Source organism: Pinus tabuliformis, chromosome Q (genome assembly GCF_031772625.1).
Source record: "Pinus tabuliformis cultivar Carrire ecotype Pingquan chromosome Q, CPIR1, whole genome shotgun sequence".
Taxonomy (NCBI): Eukaryota; Viridiplantae; Streptophyta; class Pinopsida; order Pinales; family Pinaceae; genus Pinus; species Pinus tabuliformis.
Window position 1 is genome coordinate 1,099,534,778 of NC_142296.1, and position 14,065 is coordinate 1,099,548,842.

A 14,065-nucleotide genomic window follows, 5' to 3' on the forward strand; every position below is an offset into this window, starting at 1 on the left:
ATTAATCATCAAAGTCACTTATCATTACAATACGATCTTGTTCCTCAGAATCACCCTTTTGTAAATTTAAATTACAATCCAAGTAAAAGACGAGAGATCCCTCTTCAGTCTTCTCTTTTATAGTAAAAAAGAAAAGATAAATGTGATACAATTCTTCTATCTTGAGCTGATCTTCTTGACTTATTCCTTGGTTCGACCGCACCTGATGCGTCTCATTTTCCTCGATTAGCTTTTGTTGTTCCGACTTTGGAACAGTAGTTGTTCCTTCTACTATTTTTCTACATAAAAAGTAATGAGAGTTAGTTTGGTCGGTCAAATCGTATCAAGAGTAGTTTTATTCATTCCTTATCAAAATCCTATCAATTTGTTATTATATCATGGCATAAGATGGATAAGAAAGGAGTAAAAAGATAATAATCAAGAGTAAATACATACCTATTGCAAGGCTCAACATACTCCCCTGTTGACCTTTTTTCATGTCCTCATGAAAAATAAATAGTTCCTATGTAATGTAGTTAAGGAGTAGGCTGGAAAAAATGTTTCTTTATCAGGCCTGAAACCATGATTTTGTGCCAAATTTGCAAAGGTTGTCTGTTCATGTCCTTCAGGTAACTCATAGTCAAACCGATACCCTTAAGGAGGATACCAAATAATGGGACATCTAAATCGACGTCCTAATGAATAAGGCGCTTCCCTCAGAATAAGATTGCTATATGTGATTAACCGGCTTGCAGCAACTTTGAAGTTCCCACAATTAAATGGTTATCTTTCCTTAACACTGTTAGTTGAGACCGTCCATCTCATTTTGGATGCAGTTAGGGATCTTTCCTGGATAGAGAGGAAATATGTTGTTCCTTTCTATACAATTTCCTTATGTATGGGCCCTAAAATTTGAATCACGCCTTCTTGTGTCATCAACCTTTTATGTCTAGCAAACAGTTGCAAAGGGTGAGTAGGCTCACTCCTTACCTAGAGATCCAACCCGTGTTCCTATCTTTGGAATGAATTATACGCCTTAAACCACTTAAGTTGATTAACTGCAAAAGAGATAAAAGCCTGGAATTGAATATCTCCAACAAAAGGGCTAGGGTTCTTATCAACTTCTCCTTCTAATATGAAATTATGCAGATAAAATTTGCAAAGAAGCCTTTGGACTTTTGCCCCATGTTCCTTGCAGCAACTTTTAAAATCTTCAGTTTTCTTTAACTCATTTGGCTTGCCGGCTCTTACGGCTTTAACCTTTAACAATAAGTACCATTCTAATAAGAATAGGGCATAATTTGTGGCTGGAGACCTACATGTCAAGACATCCGAATATAGAGAGCAAATGGTGTCTATGTGATTCCTGGCTCTATCCAGCTTGGTATTCACCTTCTTTAGCTTTTATTCTTCCTGTCTAAATCTGCCAAAAGTCCCATTCCCAGTTATGGTTAATTCCCTAAACTGTTTCTACAACTCTTGATATTTTTGCAGAGGGACTATCTCTTGTTCACATTGTTCTAGAGCAAGCTGGGCTTGCATCAGTTCTTCCTATAGCTTTAGGAGAATAGGGTCTTTGCTTGACAGGATATCCTTGGCTTTTTCTTCTGTCTGAGTGCCTGTGCTATGAGAGGATATTTCCTCGGTTTGTACTTCCTTATTGTGGGAGGACCAACCCTCCATTTGAATGGCTGCATCCACTAAGTCTGCATGCAAATTTGCCTGGGTGGCTATTGTTTGAGTAGGAATGAGTTCGGTTTGGGTCTCTGTTGACCTACCCTTACATATTTCTGTTTGCATAGCCATAGAGACTACCTCAGGAGTAGTGTTCTGGGCTTTGCCATTTGAAATTCTTTTAAGCTTCCGGCGTAGCCTTTTAACAGTCTTTTGAAGCTTTTGATATTTGTGTCTCAACTTCTTTAGTTTTGCTCCGGCTACTCGCCTCTTCTGAGGAGCATCTTTTACACTAACAGGCTTGTCAATAGCTTCTGTATCTAAATATTCTTGTTGTTTATCATGGCTGTGTTCCAATAGAACCATGTCACCAGACTGGTTGTCTGATTCATGAATAACTTCTGTGTCTGCTTCCTTTTCCTGGTCAGAGGGAAGAATTTCTGTATTCCCAGAATCTTCTGGGGATTGAGCTTCCATTAGATTAGGATCAAGTGATCCTCCAGGCTACATGTATGTGTTTAGATTTTCCAAGACCTGAGCCATCCCTGTCTCAAAATCCTGTAGAATATCATCTTGGGGACTCATGGTTGATGTTTGAGGAGGTTCTTCTTCATTTTCCAGTTCATCATCAAGGTGCTGTGCCATTTCTTGTTCTGAGTCTGGTCTATCCTCTTCCTCAAGTTCTTGTCCTGAATTGGCCTCTTCCTCGGGTTCTGTTTCTAGATGACATCCTTCCCCTTATTCAAGTTCTTCCTCTGGTTCCAACTCAGAGTCTTGTATACTAATTGGTATGGATGGTTCCACAGGTTGTTTGGCGCTATCTACAGACATTCTCTGGACTAGATGTAACCTTGCAGAATGCCTACACTTGTGGGGTTCAATGTTTGAGTGGGTAGTCCTTTTCCTTTTCGGAACAGGGCCCTGCTGGCTTATCGCCAAAATTTTAGGATTTTGGATTACAGGGTTTTGACTAATCTCCAGGGGCATTATGAGACCATCCCAAGTTAAGTTTTGTTGAATGAGGTTGTGGGTAACAATTAGTCTAATCAATCCATGGTGGCTAACTATGGTTTCTGGGTGCCTAGCCCATCTTATTCTATCGGCGGTATCATGCAGCAATAAATTCAAGAAAGATGGCAAATTAACAGTGATCTTTAGTTTCAAAACAGCTAAAAGTTTGAGTTGTCATGGTCTTACCACATCTCATCATCCATCACAGGTAATGTACCTCTGGACAACACTTGCCAACTCATGCCATGGTTCTGCCAGAGAATATGGTTGTATGCCCTTTCCTTTCTTGGTTAATTCCTCGCCTGCATCTCTAAAAATGTCCACCGCATCTTGTAACATTATGTGTTTTTTTGGCCATGTAGTTCCTTCCGCTGGCAGCCCAGATACTTCAGCTATTACAACGTCTGATACTGTAATTCTTCTACCTCTCACCAGGGATTTCCCATTCTGCAGATGCTGTAGAAATTCAATAGTGATTTCCTCACTAGGGGGTTGAAATCTTGTGAAGTATGATATCCACCCTACGCAGACCAGAATTTCCCTGGCTCTGTCGGAGACTTCCAACACTAAAGGTTCTCGGCGCACTGACTTACCACCCATAATGCTTGAGTTCTTCCTACTATTGCAAAGGATTAGTGTAGTGGAGAAAACACAACAACAGACATCAACAGAGAGATAGAACAACAAGTAAGTTGTAACAACTAAGTTTTCCAATGTTAAACGATATTTCTATGAGAATTCATTAATTCGAGGACTATTATTTTGCCACATGCCGCATGATCATAGAGTACCATATCAACCTATGAAATCCAATAAAACAATTATAACACATGCACGAGTGTAATGAAGGTCCCCTCCCTCCTTCAAGATGAGAGGTCACCTACGACCGAATGGACGGGGGAATGCTATTCTAATGGCAACGTACAAGGGTGAAAGATACGACATTAATATGGGACAAAGTACGTATATTAATGAGAGGACTATAAAAGGTATGGATATAATGAAAGCGAGGTGTGTAATGATGGTTATTGATAAGAGACAAGATGCTTTGGTTGATGATAGGTTATGTGGTAAGGAAAAAGGACAACAATATGCAAGAAAAGATGCTTTGCTGATGATATTCCAGCTGCAAATGATATGATTGATTAAAAACATTAACTCATGCATAAAGGTTCAAGGTAGGGATAAATTAAGGAAATAATTCTTCTGATAAAAATAAAAGTAAGAAGAGGGTATTATAATAATTATTGATGTTGAAAATGGAACTTCAATACCATAAGCAGAGCTTCTGTTGCCAACAGGCGTCCATAGCCTCGACAGAGTTTCTTTTTAACCCATATGAGCCAGGATCCTCAATTTATAGTTGGAGAATTCCATTGTTGTTTCTACAGAAGAGATCAGTGTGCTAGCATGGTAACCAGATGACCACACTGCCATTCACTGGGAAGTAGCAAAAGTGATCAGGTCAGCTCGTGATGAGACCTCCTATTCCAAGGATATTTTAGCCATCCTTTGGATCATAACCTTGGTGTGGTGGCCATAGTGGGAATGTCACATTTCTACATCCTTATGAACATGGTAGGCTGGATCTTAATGAGACCCCCTATCCTCTATCTGTAGGCAAAATTTGTTGTTATTACACATTTTTATAATAAATAGAGGGAGGCTCAGTACTCCTTAAGAGCAGGGATGGTGGAAGAAGTTGAACATATCAATAGAAAAAAAAATATACCCATAATCTCACTTATAATAGATAGAGAGTATTATAACCAGGAGAGGTGGAACCAACATGGTAAAGATGATCAATCAGTATTATATACAACAGAAATCAATACAATAAAGTAATATATAAATAATTGTGTCCTTCCCCATTCTTTTTAAGAAATCTATCATCAAGAAGTTGTCTTGTTAAAAATCATAACATTAAGGGTATTCACCTGCTTCAATAGAATCCATAATTCTTGTCCTGATAAAAGTATTGTACTTCATATCATGAAAGGGAATCAGAAAAATGGGGCTGAGATGAGCTAGGAATAATCCTGGAAGTGTTGTTCAACATCACAATAATGCAAGGAAAAAGGGTCTTGTTTAAAAAACACATAACTTCAAGAAGAAAAAATGTTGTTCCAAAGAAGGAACAACAACAAATTATGAAAAAAAAGTAGTATTTGAACAACAAACAACAAAAAGTGTTTTTCCAAAGTTGGAACAACAAACACGCAAAAAGTGACGTTCTGAAGTGGGAATAACAAAAACGAAAAGTGTTGTTCCGAAGTGGGAACAACAAAAACAAAAAGTGTTGTTCTAAAGTGGGAACAACAAAAACCAAAAGTGTTGTTCCGAAGTGGGAACAACAAAACCAAAAGTGTTGCTCCAAAGAGGGAACAACAAAAACCAAAAGTGTTGTTCCAAAGAGGGAACAACAAAAACCAAAAGTGTTATTCCGAAGAGGGAACAAAAAAAACCAAAAGTGCTATGCCGAAGCGGGCACAACAAAAACCAAAAGTGTTGTTTTGAAGAGGGAACAACAAAAACCAAAAGTGTTGTTTCAAAGTGGGAACAAAAAAAATCAAAAGTGATATTCCGAAGAGGGAACAACAAAAATCAAAAGTGCTGTTTCGAAGAGGGAACAACAAAAAGTGTTGTTATGAAGAGGGAACAACAAAAACCAAAAGTGTTTTTCCGAAGAGGGAACAACAAAAATCAAAAGTGTTATTCCGAAGAGGGAACAACAAAAATCAAAAGTGTTGTTCCAAAGAGGGAATAACAAAATTCAAAAGTGTTGTTCCGAAGATGGAACAACAAAAACCAAAAGTGTTGTTTCGAAGTGGGAACAACAAAAACCAAAAGTGCTTGTTACACAAAATATTGTCACCATGACTATTTGCAGTCAGTATGGGTCTATCATCATTCATACTGTCCTCCTAAGCAAGTCTCAAACCTCAGCTCTTCATGTTAAGCTTTGAAAATGAGAGAAAGACCTTAAAAATCAATAAAGCTCTTGTTCCGCACTTTCTCTCACTGTTGCCTGCGGTCTCGCACCCCTTGTTCATATTACCTGCGGACCTGCCCGCTCTGTCTCTAAAGGAGTGGGTGCGGTCCCCTGTGAAAGTCAAAAAGGCGCAAGTTTATTCTTAAAAACTCACTTGTGGTTAATTCTAGATGATTCTAGAAGGAATCTTGACGTGGATGGTTCGCTCCTAGGTGGTTCATGCATCTCAAAACTAAAGGAGCTAATCCCTTGATGAGAGGAGCTTATCCCTTTGAAGGAGGGCTTTATCCCTTTGAATGAGGACCTAGTAACTTCCCTCCATTGCACTATAAATTAAGGCATTGGGCTAGTTGCTAGAGAGGTTAGAAGCTGGACATTTTTGAGGGTAAATGCTGTTGGAATTGAGACTTCCCAGTTAAGCTTGAGAGGAGAGATCACATACCTTTTGGCTTCATTGGGAAGAGAGTGAAACTTGTCAAAGTAGAGGAGACTTCTTGCTGGACCCTGGGAGGAGCTTGTACAGCATCAAGGCACCAAGGTTGTAAAGTTCTTCTTTGATTAAAGTTAATACAATCAGGTTCATTTTTCTCAAAAAATTGTCTTATGTGATTTGTTTCATGAATTCCTTGATCATCATGATAAGTATGCTTTATTATATTGGCTTTTCAGGTGCTATTTAATGTGTGTGCTTGTTTGTGTTTGCAGATTCTCCACAAGGGAGCTCATTTGGATCAACGGAGCAAGGCTTCCACAAACTTGCATTGGAGCCAAGGTAGGCCTAAAACACTTGTTTTCCTTTATTTATAAATTGCATATTTAGAGAAAGATAGAATTTGTTTGGTTTGCTTGTCGCTAGATATCATTAGATACTAGGGAGGTTGGTCTTGTCTGCAAGAACGACTTATCCGGGCCGACAAAATGGCGACTCCGCTGGGGACTTGAATTTTTGATTTTTTCCTTGCTTTTACTTTGACTTGAGAAACTGTGTTTTTGTTTCTGTTTTTGGCTTGATGTGTGTGGGATTGGGTAGGTTTAGTTAATCTTGAATTATTTTTTGTTTTTCATACTTTTGGGAGAGGACCGCACCCTCTGCTTGTAACACAGTGCGGACCTATCCGCACTTTTGCTTTACACATAGAGCGGTCCTGCACCTGGGTAAACTGGGAGCCTGCGGACCCTGTCAAAATTTTGAAAAACTTAAGATTTTCTCTTTCAGTCAGCTTAGGATTTGTTTAGGTGTTTTTAGCCTCTGCCCAGATCTGCACGTGACTTGTCAGGAACTTTTCTTAGGTTAATTCCATTGGCATTAGGGTTTTAGGTGAAATTCCTAGAAGTTTTGGTTGCCGGGCTTGATTTTCATTTTGGTCTTGTAGTAGCTCAGAGCTTAGAAGCCTCAGATCACCTTGGTTTTTACTGGCCTTCTTATGAGTCTGACCGTTTGAAAAATCTGCCTTTGTTGAGGAATCCATCTTGTTTCTCTTTGCGAAACTTCGAAAGGACTTGTTTTAAAAGTTTTGGATTTCATTTTTAGAAAAGAAAACAAAAATTGGTTGTTTTTTGACTGATTTGTGATTCTGGACAAATTAGTCCTTAGTTTGCTTATAGCTAAGTAAAACATCCTTGAAAAAGAATGTTGTAAGCTTTTACTTCAAATAGTTTTTAGAATTTATAGATCTCAAGATTAGATTTTTCCATAGTTTTGAGTGTTTTATAAAAATATAAAAAATCTCTTTTGAAAAAAGTGTGTTTTTTAGTATTTGAGTGTTTGAAAGAAAAGGAAATTTTTCGTGAGCATAACTAGTTGTCTCATTTTTGAGTGTATTGGGAAAGACAAAAAGCTCTTCTTTTGATTTGTTTGTTAAGGAAAGATTTGTTTTTATAAGCATTTGCATTCTCAACTCTTTCCTATCTAGAAATTCATTAAAGGGAAAAGATTGCTTATCATCTTAAGTGCATTTTTTAGTGATTTGGAGTCGAGTCTTCACACCATAAGTTTCATCTCCGCACCTTTTAACTTAAGAAAAAACCAATAAAAAATAACGCTTAAAGTAAAATCTATCTAGTAATCTTTTTATTTCTAGGGCTCTATATCACCAACATAGCTTAGGCTAGTATCTTGGAGTAGGGAGTAATTAACTCTCCAAGATAGTAAAACAAACAAGTAGCTGTATCTTGTGGTAGGAGATAAATTCCAATTGTTACATCTATGCTCTGGGAAAGCTCCTCTTAAAGGAGAAGCACGAGATCATATCTGAACCAGTGTGGGAATCAATCCTTCCTCATTGGGAACGATAGAAGATATTCACGTATTAAAAATGGTAAACCTTGGATTAACCATTGTCGAGGAGCCTGGGGTCACTTGTTGGTAAACCTTGGATTATGTCAAGGAGCCTTCAAGGGGATTGAGCTTGTTACTCTGCCCTTGCGTGCGTATCAGATCGTAGACTGTTCCCCCAGGTATATTTGTTTCCGTTGGTAACCATAGTGACCATATTCTATAGGATTCTTTCCTAAGGTGACGGTGGAGGGAGGATCCCACTGTACCTGGAGCAGACGTCAGCTAGACTCACTTGGATTTTCTGGGGGGTTCTCTTCACTCGAGACAGTTTAGTGGAGAAACTTGTGCCAGTCTATTCATTAAGCAGGTTTCCGGGGTAACTGTTCCAACCGCCATTTCTGTATTGAATTCTGCGACGTTGGATTTCATCACCAACTAGTGTTTTTGGTATGGAAAGTTACTGTTTGCGTGTGGTTTGACCTCCTAGATTCTTTAGGTGTGTGATTCAAAATTGTTTGGTTCTTTAGAGGCTTTAGGTGGTTTTCATTGAGATTTTTCTTTGTTTGCGTGTGAAGTAGTTAAAATATTTAATCGTGGGTGAATTACCGACGAAGTCCCGTAGACTTCGGGGCCAACCTCTTGAGTTTTCACCGAGCCAGCTTGAAGGGCTTCGAGTCCTTGTAACTCCTAGTGACAGTAAAGTTGGGTCACCTGAAGAAGGAGAGTCTTCTTTAGTGGTACATCCTGATTATCAAGCTCTAGTAACAGATTATAATCCACAATCTATTTCATTTTCCGAAGTTACTGGTAGTTTTTCATCTACTAGTGATTTAGCTGAGGAACCTAAAATATCTGAACCTGAAACTGAATTTGCTACTACTCCAACATCAGGATTTTCCTCTCCAACTTCCAGTGGTCCTGGTTCACCCAGGGTAGAAAGAGTCATTACCCAAAATCTTCCTTTTGGACTTATTGCTATTGAAGAACTTGTTACTCTGGAAGAAAGTATTCCTATCCCTGAAAATCAACCAGCTATAGAACTTAGGGAGCGTGAATCGATCTTTTACAGTCCACCTAGGAGTGACGCTTAGTATCTTTCATTGACCAATTTTTTGGAAAACCCGAGACTAAGTTTTTCACCACCTCGCATTCCTTTTCACCCAACACCTAGGGGTTATTATCCTCCGTTAAATATGTCAAGACAGTCGTCCATGTTTTCTCAATCTCCAGAAACCTTTTTATACGGCGGTCCTTCTGTTCCCTCTGGGTATCAGTCACTTACTGGTACTTTTTCGGGAGCATCTCCTCAACCTATTGAACAAGGGTTATTAACTGGTAATAATGGAACTAAGCCGTTGAGTGTAGAAGATATTCTTATGATGTCAGGTACTATTCCTAATCCACAACCTCAAGGTGGCCAGTTACTGCCTGGGGGGCAGCCTCAAAGTCCTCAATTATCGCCTGGGGGGCAACCTCAAGGTACCCAATTTCCGCCTGGGGGGCAACCTCAAGGACAGTACATACCTACGGGACAATACATTCCTCAAGGTCAACCCTAGACTTAGTATGTACCTCAAGGTCAACCCCAGTATCAATATGTACCTCAAGGTCAACCCCAGTATCAGTATGTGCCTCAAGGTTATCAACCTCAAGGTTACTACCCAACCCAAGGTTTCCAAACACCTTCCGGTCAATCATTTGTCCAAGGAGCTGGAAATGTACCTTGGAATTATCAACCCTACCCTCAACCCGGTTATGGTCATCAATATTCTCAACCTGCTATGGGTCTGTACCCCGGAATGAACTTAGTGTGGGATCCATCTCAATCTCAACAGATCTTGCAACCGAATGTGAAGTTGTCATCTCAATATGGACAACCCTTGGTTTCTGGTTCACCCCAGCAACCTGTCCAGTCTACTATTCAAACTTCTGCACCTTCTTTAGTTTCTTAGCCAGGGCCTAGTACGCCTCGTACTCCGCCTCAAATGATTGCTGCAACTGCTGCAACATCTGTTCAATCTACCCCACCTACTTCTGGAGTATCGACAAGTCCGGTTTCTAGTGTTCCTCTATCAACTCCTCAGACATCTTTACCTCAGTCTGGATCCACAATTCAGACTTCGGTTCAAATGCCTGTAGGACAACCTGGTCCAAGTACGATTGTCACAAGTCAACCTCAATTTACTTATCAACTGTACCAGGGACAGTACCAATTCGGTCCTGCTGTGCAACAGCCAGTCTATCAGTATGAATCGTACCCTGGATATACATATCAACAACCTCAACAACCCTAGTACGGTCCGGTTAATCATGGTTTTCCGGGAGGATATAATATCCCAAATGCAATTCCAATTCCTATTTATCCTGGATATCCTCCTCCTGGGGCTGGTCTCATGACCCAGGGTTTCGGGGACCCTAATCGTCAGTTACCGTTCATTGCAACTTTGGACTTGCCTGACTTGTCGCGCCTTACAAATGATCCAATTAACTATCTTCTGTTTTGGTTGCCAATGCCGAATAAGTTGCCTAGTGATATTCCTAAGTTTGAAGGCAAATCAGGAGAGGACCCGTCAAACCATGTGATGACTTATCACCTCCGGTGTGCGTCTAACTCCATTTCAGATGATTCAATCCGTTTAAGGCTTTTCCAACGCACTTTAATTGGTCTTGCGGCCAAGTGGTACATTGAGTTACCGCGAGCCACTTTTTCTAACTTTAGTCAGTTGGCTACTTCGTTTTTAACTCATTTTCAATTGCCAGTCAGATATGAAAATGTTACGGAATTATTAACTTCATTAAAATAGTCAATGTCCACTTACATTTCAGATCACATTCATGAATGGAGACGTCGACGATGTTTAGTGAAGGTTTTTATTCTGGATCAGATCTTAGCTGAATGGTTTGTAAAATCTTTATTATCGAAGATCACTGAGGATGTAGCTAAGGCAGGAGTCGTTACTGAAGAGCAAGTAATTTCTCAAGCTCAGTACCTTGACTTAGTTTATAAGTAGTTAGGTACGTTACACAAGAAAATCCCCGACCTTCCTAAACAAAATCAAATAACTGCAGCTCCTTCAGGGTCTCATGCCGCTGATGGTATGATTGGTATGGTTAATACCAAAAGTAAGAAGAAATCTTCCAAGAATTCTTCTCCTATCACAACTTTACCAGTTTCCTCGATAGGAGATTCTTCCGCAGAAATTTCTGCTGATATTCATGTTGTAGAGTCATCTACGGCGAAATAAAAATCCAGCAGTAAAAAGAAAGGGAAGAAGAAAAATAAAACAGATAAAAATTCGAAAGAGAAACCAGAAAAAACGGAATCTACTGATGAGAAACGCAAACCTTGTTATCCTTGTCTCATTTGTGACGAAGAGCATTTTACAAGAGACTGCCCTCATCGCGCTGAGGTTGTGAAAATCGTCAAAGGTTCCCAAAGGCCTGCTGTTTTGAAGGATCCTTTTCCTAGTCAAGACAGTAAGATGATAGGTTCTTCCTCAAATGCCTCTGAGGAACCCATAATGATGATGTCCCATGTTAGGATTGTGATTCGATCGCAAGATTATGGAAGTGAAAGTCTTGTTGATGGTAAGGAAGCAGAATCTTCTCATTCGAACCCATCAACTTCAACTCCCGGTTCCGATCCACTATAGATCGAGAAACCTAACCCAGACTTAGTAATAAAACCACCTGCCAAGGGTATACTTCGAAAATCAGCTTTCAATCCACATGCGAGAGCGGCTCAGAACTATAACATTGTTGAATATTTGGCTATTTCACCTTCAGCAATGTCAGCTTTGGAAGTGCTGTAATCATGTCCAGCACAGTGTAAATTGCTATTGTCGGCTATAAGAGCTGTTGACGTTCAGGACTCTAACCTCATAATTTTCGATCTAGAAAATAGTACACCTCGCTTACCTCATCAAATGGCTTTCCAGATTCCAGTGTTAGTAAAAAACAGATCTTGTTATAGGACTGTGATTGATGAGGGAGCCTTGACGCGTATTATGTCGATCCAGTGTTGGAGATCGTTTGGTTCTCCTACACTTAATAAATCCCCGACGATTCTAAAGGCCGTTGATGGTCGTGGGTTCCATCCTTTTGGCATTCTACAGGATTTACCTATAGGGCTTGAAGGCAAAACTATTAATCTAGATGTGGAGGTGGTTGATGCCCCTCTAGATTACAACCTTCTCTTGGGTCGTAGTTGGTCTTACGCTATGCCAGCTGTTGTTTCATCGGTCTTTCGGCTTATAAAGTTCCCTCATAATGGAAAGATCGTAACTATATACCAGCTGACTTACTTTTCATCCGACCCACCCTCTTCTAAAAGTATTCAGCATGTCGGCAAAACAACTATCCCATATAAGGATGTGGGAGTAGGACTAGTTAAAGATTCTGGTTTACTAGGAACTTTTCCTTTTCCTCCTATCAACGCATCGTCTTCTACTGCAACCATTCATATGATTTTGTCAGACGCTATTGTTTATGATGATCCTTGGATCGTACCTTCCAAATCTGAGATAGATTCATTTGGTGATGCTATGCCTTTGAGTCCATATGAAATTGCGTATCAGGTCGTGCAGTCGTTTTCAGACCCTTCTTCAATCGAAATTGACTTCATGAATGTGGTCCATGATGAATCATTTTCAACGTCAAACTCAGATTCAACAACGTTTTCTGAACTTGTCCACACTGATGAGCAAATTCGTGAAATCCTATGTGTTGATGATTTACCATGGGAAGATCTTCATCATATATCTTCGTTTTTACCTGAGATTGATCGCTTTGAAAATGATTTTTCATCTATTTTTACGACTGAATATGTCAAGGAACCTCAGGATCCAATGAAAAATCCTGATTCTGAGTTAAATTTGGGAAACATTTCTCGGACTATTCCTATTGATATTTCGGTTAAGCCTCGAATTGTTGAAAACATTCATATAGGTGCCTCTTGTATGGAAAATGAAATTCAAACATATAAGGCCCTATTTCAAGAATTCCACGACGTGTTTGCCTGGTCATATGAGGAAATGCCAGGAATTGACCCAGAAATTGTTGTTCATGAAATCAAAACTTACCCGGATGCTAAACCCGTCCGGCAACGTTTGCGTCAGATCCACCCGCGAAAAGCTGCTGCTATTAAAGTAGAAGTTGAAAAATTACTTAAAGCAGGTTTCATTTATCCAATTTTGTTAACGGATTGGGTATCAAATATTGTTCCTGTTAACAAAAAGCAAGGAACAATAAGAATATGTATCGATTATAGGGATATTAATCGAGCTTGTCCAAAAGAAAATTACCCAACTCCCTATATCGATCAAATCATTAATGATTGTGCTGGCTGTGAAATATTCTCCTTCATGGATGGTTTTTCCGGATACAATCAAATAAATATTCTACCTGCTGATCAACCAAAAACAACTTTCATTTGTCCATGGGGGACATTTGCTTATTGCAAATTACCTTTTGGGTTCAAGAACGTCGGGGAAACTTTTCAAAGAGCCATGTCTTACGCGTTTCATGACATCAAGCACATTGTGCAACCCTATCTCTATAATTTACCTGCTCATTCATTACATCGAGCTGATCATCTCATCCATTTACGAGCAATATTTATGAGGTGTAGGCATTATCAAATTAGGTTGAATCCACACAAGTGTGTTTTCTGTATAGAAACAGGTCGGTTACTGGGGTTTGTTGTTTCGAAAGCTGGCATTCGTGTCGATCCCTCGAAGGTTGAAGCTATTGTCAAATTGCCTCCTCCTTCGAGTCTTCGCCAACTCCAAAGTTTGCAGGGGAAAGCAAACTTTTTACGTCGATTCATTCCTAACTACGCCGAGATCACAAAGGGTTTTACAAGGTTGTTGAAACAGAATACTCCATTCTTTTGGGATGAGATAGCTGATAAATCTTTTGATGCACTAAAACATGCGTTGACCCATGCACCGTTATTGCATCCTCCCAACTACAACCAGGACTACTTCTTATATCTCGCTGCCTCACATTCCACCATTGGAATGGTGTTAGTTCAGGAAGATGAATTCGGTACTGAACATGTGATATATTACCTTAGTCGCACTTTAAATCCAATCGAGCTAAAATACTCACATGTGGAGAAATTGGCATTG